General features: G+C 36.5%; 1 protein-coding gene across 1 annotated transcript in view; it reads right to left on the bottom strand.

The window, feature by feature from the left end:
• The window catches only part of NGR-A15 (neuropeptide receptor A15), a 128,719-nt gene extending 120,014 nt beyond the window's left edge, over positions 1-8,705 (bottom strand). The window contains exon 1 of the mRNA XM_089737684.1: positions 8,408-8,705. The gene's annotated coding sequence lies outside the window, so the exon portion shown is untranslated. The remainder of the gene's footprint in view (positions 1-8,407) is intronic.
• Between the last annotated feature and the right edge of the window lie 3,412 nt (positions 8,706-12,117).

Raw genomic sequence — 12,117 nt, 5'->3', positions numbered from 1 at the left:
TAACGACGAAAATAAACGACGAAATTAAAATTTATAACTAATTTGACTATCCTAACGACGAAAATAAACGACGAAATTAAAGTTTATAACAAATTTGACTATCCTAACGACGAAAATAAACGACGAAATTAAAATTTATAACAAATTTGACTATCCTAACGACGAAAATAAACGACGAAATTAAAAATTTATAACAAATTTGACTATGCTAACGACGGTTTTTTGTTCCCTACCTAAGGTAGTAGTAGCATTGAGAGGCTACGCCAGCGTGCTCTAACGAGTATAGGTGAGCTCACGGGGTTCGTACATGACGTTGCTAGCACTAACCCTAGCAAGAGCAGTGCTTCGCAGAATCTTTTTTTTCTTTTCTTTAGTTTAGACGGGTAGACGAGCTCACAGCCCACCTGGTGTTAAGTGGTTACTGGAGCCCATAGACATCTACAACTTAAATGCGGCACCCACCTTGAGATATAAGTTAAGTAGTTACAACGGCTGCCCCAGTTTTCATACCGAAACGCATTACTGCTTCACGGCAGAAATAGGCAGGTTGGTGGTACCTACCCGTGCGGACTCACAAGAGGTCCTACCACCAGTAAAATAAAAGTACATAAGTTTCTGGATCTCACAGCGTTTTAAAAGAACTTATTGGCTAAGATTGAAATTACACATCAGATTTCCATAATATCATGATTTGTGTTCCATATGACCCCTGTATCGTTCCGGCAATCTGATTTTGAGTTATTGCTGATCTGGATTTAACTGGTAACATGGCCGACATACGTGATGTTAAAGATTCAATTGCATTATTTAACAGATTTTTTTGTTATTGCTTAGATGGGTGGACGAGCTCACAGCCCACCTGGTGTTGGAGTGGTCACTGGAGCCCATAGACATCTACGACGTAAATGCGCCACCCACCTTGAGATATAAGTTCTAAGATCTCAAGTATAGTTACAATGACTGCCCCACCCTTCAAACCGAAACGCATCAATGCTTCACGGCAGAAATAGGCGGGGTGGTAGTACCTACCCGTGCGGACTCACAAGAGGTCCTACCACCAGCTGTCACATTCATCCTTAAAATAAGAACGCGTGATTGCTTCATGGCAAAAATAAGCAGGTTAGTGGTTGGTATCTTCCCATGCAGGCTTACAATACGACTAATGAATGTAGGTTGACGATTGTAGCACGCTAATGTAATACATTAGAAAAAGCGGCTGCTCAATTCTCGGTGAATCTCTTAGTTGCTCTTTAAGACACTCACGTGAACAGATAGCCAAATGCTATTCTAAGCCTGTACCACCCAGCCAGAATATTGTTATCGTTTCAGCCTCACATTATATGAGGCCATCAACGCAAACGTGGCCTAACTTATATTTTTTTATATTCAAACTTATATGACGTATATTGGAATTTATTTAAAATATAATAAATTTTGATGCAAAGCCGGTCTATTCACAGTTTCACCCATTGATAACAGATAGCTTGGTAAACGTTATTTTTGCGCGTATTGTTTTTTTGCCTACTCAAATTCATATTCATGAAAATTCAAACCTAATTAATTGCCTCCATACTAACTATGATAAGCTTAGGCCATTTTTGCGCTGACGGCCTCATATATGAGCCATTATTTACGAACTAGTTCATGTACATTTTAATGATTAGGCAATAATATATAGAACTTATTATTGTTTTATAATATAATCAGCAATATTATAATCAAGTAAACAGTTCATATTTCTTACTTATAATATTTTATGGGCGCCTTCCGCTTGATAGCTTCCGGCGCAATAAACCTTTATTGTTATTTATGTTATATAATTCGATATTATTAAACAATAATTGTACGTAAATAATCAACAGAATAATTAATATAAACAATTTTTAATATTACCTATTAAGTTTGTATTAAAATAGGTCAAGGTGATTGTATAAATACCGGCGGTAAGCATATTCTATTCACATTCCCGATCCTGCGGACAGAATGGAAAGCAGTCGACGTCGCCCAAAACACGTCCTTTCGGATCCTCCCGATCCACTAAGGCATCTCGAGCACCGGTCATCGTTCGCGTCGAACCCGTCGCTTGCGACGAAGGGCTCGACGAGTAAATTAACCCACAGACACAGCCCACTGAGTTTCTCGCCGGATCTTCTCAAAGGGTCGATCCGGTGGTAGCTTCTGCGAAGCACGACTCTTGCTAGGGTTCGTGTTAGCAACGTCGTCAGGTTTGAGCCCCGTGAGCTCACCTAATAGTTAAGGTTACGCTGAAATAGCCTCTCAAGGCTATCAGCATAAGTAGGAAAAAAATCTGTTCATTCGTATTCTACCTGTCCTAATGTGTATTAAAGAAAATATATATTTTCCTGTGGATGTAAAGTGTCTCAATTGTCACCGCCACTCTGATAATCCTTCTACAATATAATAATGGCCAGCTAATATTATACAAGAAGAATTTTGTGATATTTCTTTCTCTCAGTCAAGAAATGTTCATTTCAATCGTTTTAAATTTGCGCAGAGGACAAGCTGAACACACACAAAGTCATTTATAACCGCATCTCAATATGGACGATAGTATTCGGAGTGTGTTGTCTATATACTCTGATGACTGTATAATGCCTGGATGGCCAGAGATCATCTGTGTATCTATGGTATATTAGTATGGTGACCATTTGTACTGTTTTTGGCTGGTCAGTAGTGCTTTTTAAGACGCTGTCCTTTTTTTTTTAAAGCACAAAATATGTCCTGTTTTTTATTTATCTCTACTGTTTTTCAACGAAATTTAATTTTTACCCAAATTTAATTATTGAATGTAAAAGTATAGTATAAATGTATAATAATAATCAAGTTCGCAAATAATCGCTTAGAAAAAAATGTACATATGTGTACATTGATTTTGGACACACCTTAACATAAAAGAAAACCTGTTTCACCAATAGAGTAGACTAGTCGACTATATAGTGCAAATGTCGAACGTTTTTTTTGTCCTTATCCTGTTTTTATTTGAGTCGTCTATTATCAAAGGCGGCAATCTGTACATTTGGACAAAATTTTTTTATTGATATGTCAATACAGATTTATTTGAATATAATCGTCTCCTTCAAAGAATACGGTTCAAAACCTGCATTAAATAAAGGTTAATAGTTAACCTGTTATTTATCTAAGATGTCGTTCCGAAGAGTTTTGTGACTGCCAATGGAATACAAAGTCAATAATTCGTTTTTCTGATTTACCAATCATTGTCCAAAAGTCAGATTGCCGCCTTTGATAATAGACGACTCATTTATAAAAAATTAATGATCACTATACATATTATATATTATTAAACGGCCGTCTGGTGTAGTGGTAAGTGACATGGTCACTACACAAGGAGGTCGCGGGTTCGAATCCCGCCAAGGGAAGATATTTGTATGATAAATATAAATGTCTTTCCAGGATTATGGGTGTATATTAAATATATGTATGTGTATAATAAAAATATTATCTTTATTTCCGTTATCTGGTACTTGTAACACAAGTTCTTTACGAAATTAGCACGGGACCAGTTAACGTGGCGTGATTGTTAGTAAATATTTATTTATTTATATTAGTTTATTGGTTCTGACTTACTAATTACAAATGTAAAAAAAAACCTTAATAACAGAACAAAGAGCTGAATTGCTTGGAAAAACAAATGCACAACATTTTTCAATACCTTCTGATTTAATTTAGATAAGGGGCAGTATCTCGAAAACGTATGAGATTAATTCATTTTCGCGATACCTGTTAACTGAAAGTTTTGTTTAATTCTAAGCACTTTTTTTTAAAGAGCTATCTCTTGTATCACGTCCATAATATACCGCACGTACGGTGCAATAGCGTCACCTATGCAAATTATGTAACTTTTCAGGAGAAACGTTGGAAAATTCAACATCTTAATATATAATTCTTATATCTTCACTTCATCAGTAAAAGCAAATATCTCTCTCGTCTCACTAATACTATTAAAAAATGTATTTTCTCATACTCAGTTCAGTGTTAAAAAAATTGCATAAGTGACATTCTAGCACCGTAAGTGCGCGATACGTAAATAAATTTCACTAGGGAGCATATCTAGGTTATTGAGTGATATTTATCTAGCGATATCTGATATAACGTTTTTTTTATTTTTATTTCCCTATCAAATGCACTAGTGTTGACTCTATGATCGAATTTCAACTAGAGTGGTAGTAGAAAAATCTTGTCTTTTTGTCCTCACGTATAATAACATTGGTACATTCTTTTTTTTTTTTTATTGGTTAGTTGGGTGAACGAGCTCACGCCCACCTGGTGTTAAGGGGTTACCGGAGCCCATAGACATCTACAACATAAATTCTGCCACCTACTTTGAGATATGATTTCTAAGGTCTTACAGTACAACGACTGCCCCACCCTTCAAACCGAAACACATTACTGCTTTACGACAGAAATTGGTAGGGTGGTGGTGCCTATCCGTGCGGACTCACAAGACGTCCTACCACCAGTCCTCGCGTCATTTACCTCATTATTGAGGATCGTGATTCTACCGCTGCATCATTTTCTCACGTACCATTTCGTTCCATTTACTGCCGTATTTGATGTTCAGAGCAGGTTAAATTTGGTTCGAAAGGCAGTCCATGAAATCTGCTCCATTATTAAAGTGCAAAAAAAAATAAGCAACAATGGAATTTCCGTAAAATACCTATCCAATATCTATAGATTATTACGTGAAGAAAAAACTTTGTACCCCTTGTTACGAAAATTGCGCGGACGGAGGAGTGTCAAATTTCCCACACTAATAGTTTATATAGAGAAAACGTGTAGAATGCTATTTTTTTAAGCATATAAAAAATACATCAAATCATTAAAAAAAATACACATACACACACGCATATATTCTTTTGTTTATTGTTAAATTTTGTGGTCTAACTGAGAATTGATTAATATTCTTTGTCTATAGTTTAGCCTTGGTGATATCTGTGATTATAGAAGTATAATAAATAGTCTTTGACCGTAGAATCATAATAATGTTCAAACTTATAATTTCGATTATTTAAAGTCGATTTTTGACTACTGGGGGATCACTAGTATTTATAAATACATACAGAAATAAAGGATTTATTACAAGGGTTAGGTCTTGACTATTTGGCTATTGTAATCCAAAATTTAAAGATAAATTGTTATTTTTATCAGTTTATTTATTTAAAAAAGTACTGCCAACAAACATCTAACATTGAAAAGAAACTTAAACTATTTAATTTATGGCCTGATGCATGTGACAACAATGGCGTACATAGCATTAGCAATTCATCGGCTCAAAAATGGAATACAATAATAATAAAAAAAAACAGTATTATTTGTTGAAATTTATATATTAATACGTGAAGTAAAAACTTTGTATCCCTTTTTACGAAAATTGCGCGGACGGAGGAGTATAAAATTTTCCACACTTATAGAGAATATAGAGAAGAAGTGCACAATGCTAATATTTTTTTTAAATAATGCATAAAAGATACATTAAATCAATAAAGAAAACATTACACACACTACATACCATGTATTTGACGCACACACGCATGCATACTATTTATTGACAAACTTTTGTTCTTGACGTCTGTGGTCAAATTGAGAATAGATTAAATATTGTTTGTCTTTATTATTATTTTTTTATATAGTAAGTAGCCTTGGTGAAATTTGGGATTATAGAAGTATAAAATACAATCATGATAGTGTACAAACTTACAATTCCAATTAATTATAGTCGAATTTCGACTACTGCGGGACCACTAGTATTAATAAAAATGTCTAAAAATGTCATGTTATATCAAAAAGAAGAAACGTTTATACAATGTCAAGCAACAATAAGTCAGTTCATCAGTTAAAAATAAAACTCTGCAATTCGGCGCATACCTCTACTCAATAATAACGAAAGCCACGTTGTATCTCCCAATAAATAAAACAGACAAATTCGAGTATGTTTATCTATCGCTATCAAATATATTTTTTACCTTTCGCACGTACTAACCGATAGCTTTGACGTTATTAATCTATTGCATACAATTTTCATTCCTCTCTTCTATGTACTAGAGGTCCCGCAGTAGTCGAAATTCGACTATAATCAATTGGAATTGTAAGTTTGTACACTATTATGATTGTATTTTATACTTCTATAATCACAAATTTCTCTAAGACTACACTATAAAAAAATCTTAACAAAGACAGACAATATTTAATCTATTCTCAATTTGACAACATACGTCAACAACAAAAGTTTGACAATAAATAGTATGCATGCGTGTGCGTCAAATACATGGTATTTAGTGTGTGTAATGTTTTCTTTATTGATTTAATGTATCTTTTATGCATTATTTAAAAAAAATATTAGCATAGTGCACTTCTTCTCTATATTCTCTATAGGTGTGGAAAATTTCATACTCCTCCGTCCGCGCAATTTTCGTATAAAGGGATACAAAATTTTTGCTTCACGTATTAATATATAGATATGTTTAGTTGGTTTGTATATTAAGAGCAATTAACGTATTTCAAAACGAGCAGCCGAATATTAATTGTCCTTAACTATTAGGACTAAGGTTTTTAGGGGAAGTTTTCTTGTAACTACCGTTAGTCGCAGTGAGCTTGACCAAATCGAAGCATAAACTTGGAAAATGGACTTACTGGTGGTAGGACCTCTTATGAGTGCGCGCGGGTGGGTACTACCACCCTGCCATATTTTTTTTTTAAATTTATTTATTGCTGAGATGTGTGGATGAGCTCACAGCCCACCTGGTGTTAAGTGGTTGCTGGAGCCCATAGACATCTATAACGTAAATGCGCCACACACCTTGAGATATAGTTCTAAGGTCTTAGTATAGTCACAACGACTGCCCCACCCTTCAAACCGAAACGCATTACTGCTTCACGGCAGAAATAGACGGGGCGGTGGTACCTACCCGTGCGGACTCACAAGAGGTCCTACCACCAGTAATTACGCAAATTATAATTTTGCGGGTTTGATTTTTATTGCACGATGTTATTCCTTCACCGTGGAAGTCAATCGTGAACATTTGTTGAGTACGTATTTCATTAGAAAAATTGGTACCCGCCAGCGAGATTCGAACACCAGTGCATCGCTCGATACGAATGCACCGGACGTCTTATCCTTTAGGCCACGACGACTTACTATTCTACCGTGAAGCAGTAATGCGTTTCGGTCTGAAGGGTGAGGCAGCCGTTGTAACTATACTTGAGACTTTAGAACTTATATCTCAAGGTGGGTGGCGCATTTGCGTTGTGGATGTCTATCGGCTCCAGTAACCACTTAACACCAGGTGGGCTGTGAGCTCGACTACCCGCCTAAGCAAGCAATAAAAAAAAACAACGGAAATGCCGCACCTTCAGATGCGAGCTCCAAAATGTTATATAAGAGCTGTCCAAGTATAAAGAGGATCGTAGGATTATACAGCGGTCTAAATAAGCTGTATTGTAGTGCTTGTGTTGGGCCACAGTACATATTACCACCAGTAATGACGGGATTCCTATTCAATTAAGTATTAAGCGCGTTTTTACGAACTATAAGAAGTCACCACCAAAATTTTAAGCTGGTCCATAGTACATATTACCACCGGTAATGACGGGATTAAAATTTTAGTAGTGACTTCTTGTCGTTCGTAAAAACGCGCTTAGTACGTAATTGAATAGGAAAGCCTTGTTAAAGCTGTCAAGACAAAGGGCCACGGAAGCTTCTTGTAATATTTTTTTTGAGCCAACTCCAGTATGATTAATGAAACAGAATGAACCGGTAGGCAGCGGCTTGGCTCTGCCCTTGCTGAGGTCCATGGGCGACGGTAACCACTCATCATCAGGTGGGTCGTATACTCGTTTGCCTACAAGGGCAATAAAAAAAAACGAAATAAAAAAACCTTTAAGATTTGGTTCACAGTAATCCACTTTTATCTTGTAGAAAATAAATTCCAAATTATAATAACAAAAGATGACATCGTATACAACGATAACAAAAGACGAAATACATATGCAAATATCAAAGTACTACTAGTTTTCATGTCAAACGGGGAAATATGAATAAATTCGTTCTGTGTGATAAATCTATTACCGCAGAATTCGACATGATTTATTGTCGTCTGCTCCAGCGTTTTCATTTATTAAGAGATGACAGATCATCAAGAACGCGAGTCATGTGACAAAAGAATAGAAAAATCACGAATTGCAAAATCTTTAGAACATCAGTTTCGGTTTCCCTTTGCCTGAAAATCATAGTTAAAAAAAATATATATATTAATACTAAATCCGTGTACATTTGTAAGTATAATTATACGAAGCTGTATTGTGTATGTGGTCAAGGAATTTGTTTATAATTCTGAAAATTTGCATATAAAAACCAAAAATTTGGACTTACGGCCTTACGATGAGGATCTCGAAAATAATTTAGATCACAAAAAAAAAACTCACGAAAACATTCCTACAAAATTTTTCAAAGGTTCAACAAAAAAAAAAATTCCGATTTTCAAAAAAAGAAAGTACTGGTTCCAATTAAAAAAAAATAAAAACACAATGTCACTTCGTATAATGACCACTTAAATTTGAAAATAGAACCAGCGCTCGGATTCTGGTTCGCGGGAACTTGTTCGCTCGTTATAGGAACACTCAGGCGGCCGTCGCCCGCGGTTTCCAACGTTCGACTGTAGTAAGGTCTACGAATATCTACTACGGACTACAGCGCTACGAGCCAAAATTCGTAGCTGGGTATTTCAAGGGGCTGAAGTTCGGAAGCTTCTGTTTAAAATTGTAGTCATGTTCTTGAAAGGTCGGAAATGTTTTTTGTATATTACATATTATTGACGCAATTTAAACAAATCCATATAAAAGTTTGTATATTATGTTTTCAGGAAAATAAGATGTGTGTTTATTTATCTTCTTTTGCGTGTTATATTATATTCAATGACATTCGTATTTAAAGACTAAACTCCAGTTACGTGTAGGAGCTGACACGCATAATATTTTCATTATCATAGATGAGTAGGCGAACTCTTGACCTAGTGTTGAGCTCAGTACAAATAAGTAATAGTTTAAAAAAACAAAAAAATACGCTTTTGTAGAAAATCCAATTGAAAAATAGTAAATAAATTTTAATAAATTTGAATTAAAAATAGTGTAAGAAAAATGATTTTATTGTTAAAAAAAACCATGGGGTGATTTTTAGGATATTATAAAAATAACCCTTCTATTCATATCTGTTCATAAAACATTTATAAATATTGATACCTTGTATTACCAATTTCGAATTAATCCGACGTTTTAAAGGGGGTCAAAATCATGTTCCGTTACATACTAACACATATACACTAATAACATACGAAGCTTAAGCGTATTAAAAATGAAGATAAGATTTAAAAAGTAAAAAATTGAAATTGAAATATAAACTTACAAAAGTAAAATTGTAGTTTTAAATTGCAAAGGTCAAACGTCAGGTCTGTTATATTGTTTGCAATTACCTTGTGTAGGGTTGAGTTTTCGCGTTTTGAATAAGGTCTGTAATTCTTATTGCTCTAGAAGAATAATTAAGCTTAATTATGTACCTATAAAATGTTGAATTTATAAATTAGGATAATTACAATAAGAAAGTTACATATTCAAATTTACTTAGCAGAGCTCTTATTGTTAATGTTCGTGTTGGCAATAGAATAGAATATTTATTACTGGTGGTAGTGTGGCGGGTAGCCATCATACAACGCAAGATAATTGACAGATGCCTGAATCTCGCTTACGACATTTTCAAGATAAAACGCATATATACAAGTTCCGAACAACAACATTCGGACCGTCGGTCTACCGAGCAATATCACCCGCTCGGTGGAAGATCTTCCCTCTGTCGTTAAGCCTTCCCCAAACTGGTGACCTACGACGAGATATGAACACGCAACCTTCTGATTCATCATCAGCGCATCAAGAACTTCGGCTACCACAATCCCCGCATTCTCGCAGATAAAAGCACGTCATTGACAGTCATCCCACAGCAAGCCAGCATCGCAGCCTCAACAGGACCATTGCAGCCGACTCACCGCGCTTCCTGGTCCTACGGCACGCAACTTCACTGCCTCATCACGCCGCTACAGTTCATCGCAGCCCACGACCGGATCATCAACGCTTGGGGTCACACATCTCCGGCGTGGCAGCTCTGCATCACATGGACTACGCACGACACGCACGCAACATTTAAGCTCAGTCTCGACTCACCGCAGACTTCGAGCAGCACTGGCGACAATCACGCAGCATTCAGCTCAGTTTCGACTCACTGCAAAACTTCGAGCAGCACTGGCGACACGCACGCAGCATTCAAGCTCAGCCTCGACTCACCGCAGGCTTCGAGCAGCACTGGCCCTTGCAAGCTAATCTCAGCACAGACAACGCTAACTAAAAATGACACGACCTCCAGTCTCGGAGGGGAGTGATGTGGCGGTTAGCCATCATACAACGCAAGATAATTGACAGATGCCTGAATCTCGCTTACGACATTTTCAAGATAAAACGCATATATATAAGTTCCGAACAACAACAAAAGGACCGTCGGTCTACCGAGCAAATATCACCCGCTCGGTGGAAGATCTTCCCTTCGTCGTTAAGTATCCCCAAAGTAGGACCTCTTATGAGTACGCGCGGGAAGGTACCACCACCCTGCCTATTTCTGCGGTGAAACAGTAATGCGTTTCGGTTTGAAGGGCGGGCAGCCGTTGTAACTATACTTGAGACCTTAGAACTGATATCTCAAGGTGGGTGGCGCATTTACGTCGTAAATGTCTATGGGCTCTAGTAACCACTTTCCACCAGGTGAGCTGTGAGCTCGTCCACCCACTTAAGCAATAAAAAAAAGAATAGTCCCCTTGTATTACATTTACTGTTTTTTGGAATCGAATAAAACTCCATAATATAAATTTACTCATCACGATATCACCTCAACTGCAGTGTCCTACTTGATACACAATCTCTTAACCACATAATACTTAATAAACTACCTGAACTGCAGTTACCACCAGTAATTAAGCTACTAATTTCATTCATAGGATACATTTTTATTCCGTCACTGTGGATGTGATTCGTGAATACGTATTTTCGTCGATAATCTGTTTCTAGAATTTCAAGACTTTTTTTCTTTTCTTTTTCCCTACCTATGCTGATAGCCTTGAGAGGTTATATAAGCTTCTGCCTGACGTGTAGGTGAGTTTATGAAGCTCAAACCGGAGTGTTGCTAACACTGGCCCTAGCAAGGGTAGTACTTCGCAGAATCTACCACCGGATCGGAAATGCGACCTGAGAAGATCCAACGACAAACTCAGTGGGTTGTCTCTATGGGTTAATTTACTCGTCGAGCCCTTCGCCTAGAAGCACCGTGAATGGATCGGAGGATCCGTAATGACGTGTTTAGGGCTTTCAAGACTGGCATAGTCGCATCGCTTCATCAGACTAGCTGGACACTTTATCCTCGCTTATCCAAAAAGAAAACTTCTTAAAATAAATATCTGTTCAGAAAATATTAAGATTTCGGATCCTTTAAACAACAAAAAATATTTTTGATGAAACTTTTCCGATATCTAGAATACTCAGACACGCGCTTGATTTGGAATTGGAAATCTTGAATTGTAAACCTATTACTGATTCTGATCGATTCAAATTATGCAAATTAACTGAACTTCGAATTCACAAAGGGGTGTAAGTAAGTCAATTAAAATTTCACCGAAGATCGATTTTTGTAAATTGACAATTTACGTTCTATGAAATTAATTCAGATCTTAAAATAACGTGAATTGTCAAAATGGTAGATGTGTGTAAGCCATACGCTGCGCCGAGATTTAACTTGTACTATATCGTATTTTAGCTTAGGTTTTCTAGTTCAACTAATCGCCAATCTAAAGTTAGCGTATCTTGGGAATAGATACTTGAAAATGAGGCTAGATCCGCAAAACATGAGCTGTGAGGGCTGTATTATCTGGTTGAGAGAATAATGAAATTTCTTCGATAACCACTTAATACCAGGTGGGCCGTGAACTCGTCCACGAATCTACACAACAAAAGAAAAAAAATATCAAGAATGCATTAAAAATTTAGTTAGCA

The sequence above is a fragment of the Bombyx mandarina genome, chromosome 03, assembly GCF_030267445.1.
Source record: "Bombyx mandarina strain Sakado chromosome 03, ASM3026744v2".
Taxonomy (NCBI): domain Eukaryota; kingdom Metazoa; phylum Arthropoda; class Insecta; order Lepidoptera; family Bombycidae; genus Bombyx; species Bombyx mandarina.
Note: the sequence above shows the minus strand (reverse complement) of the source record. Positions and strands in the feature narration are given on the sequence as shown.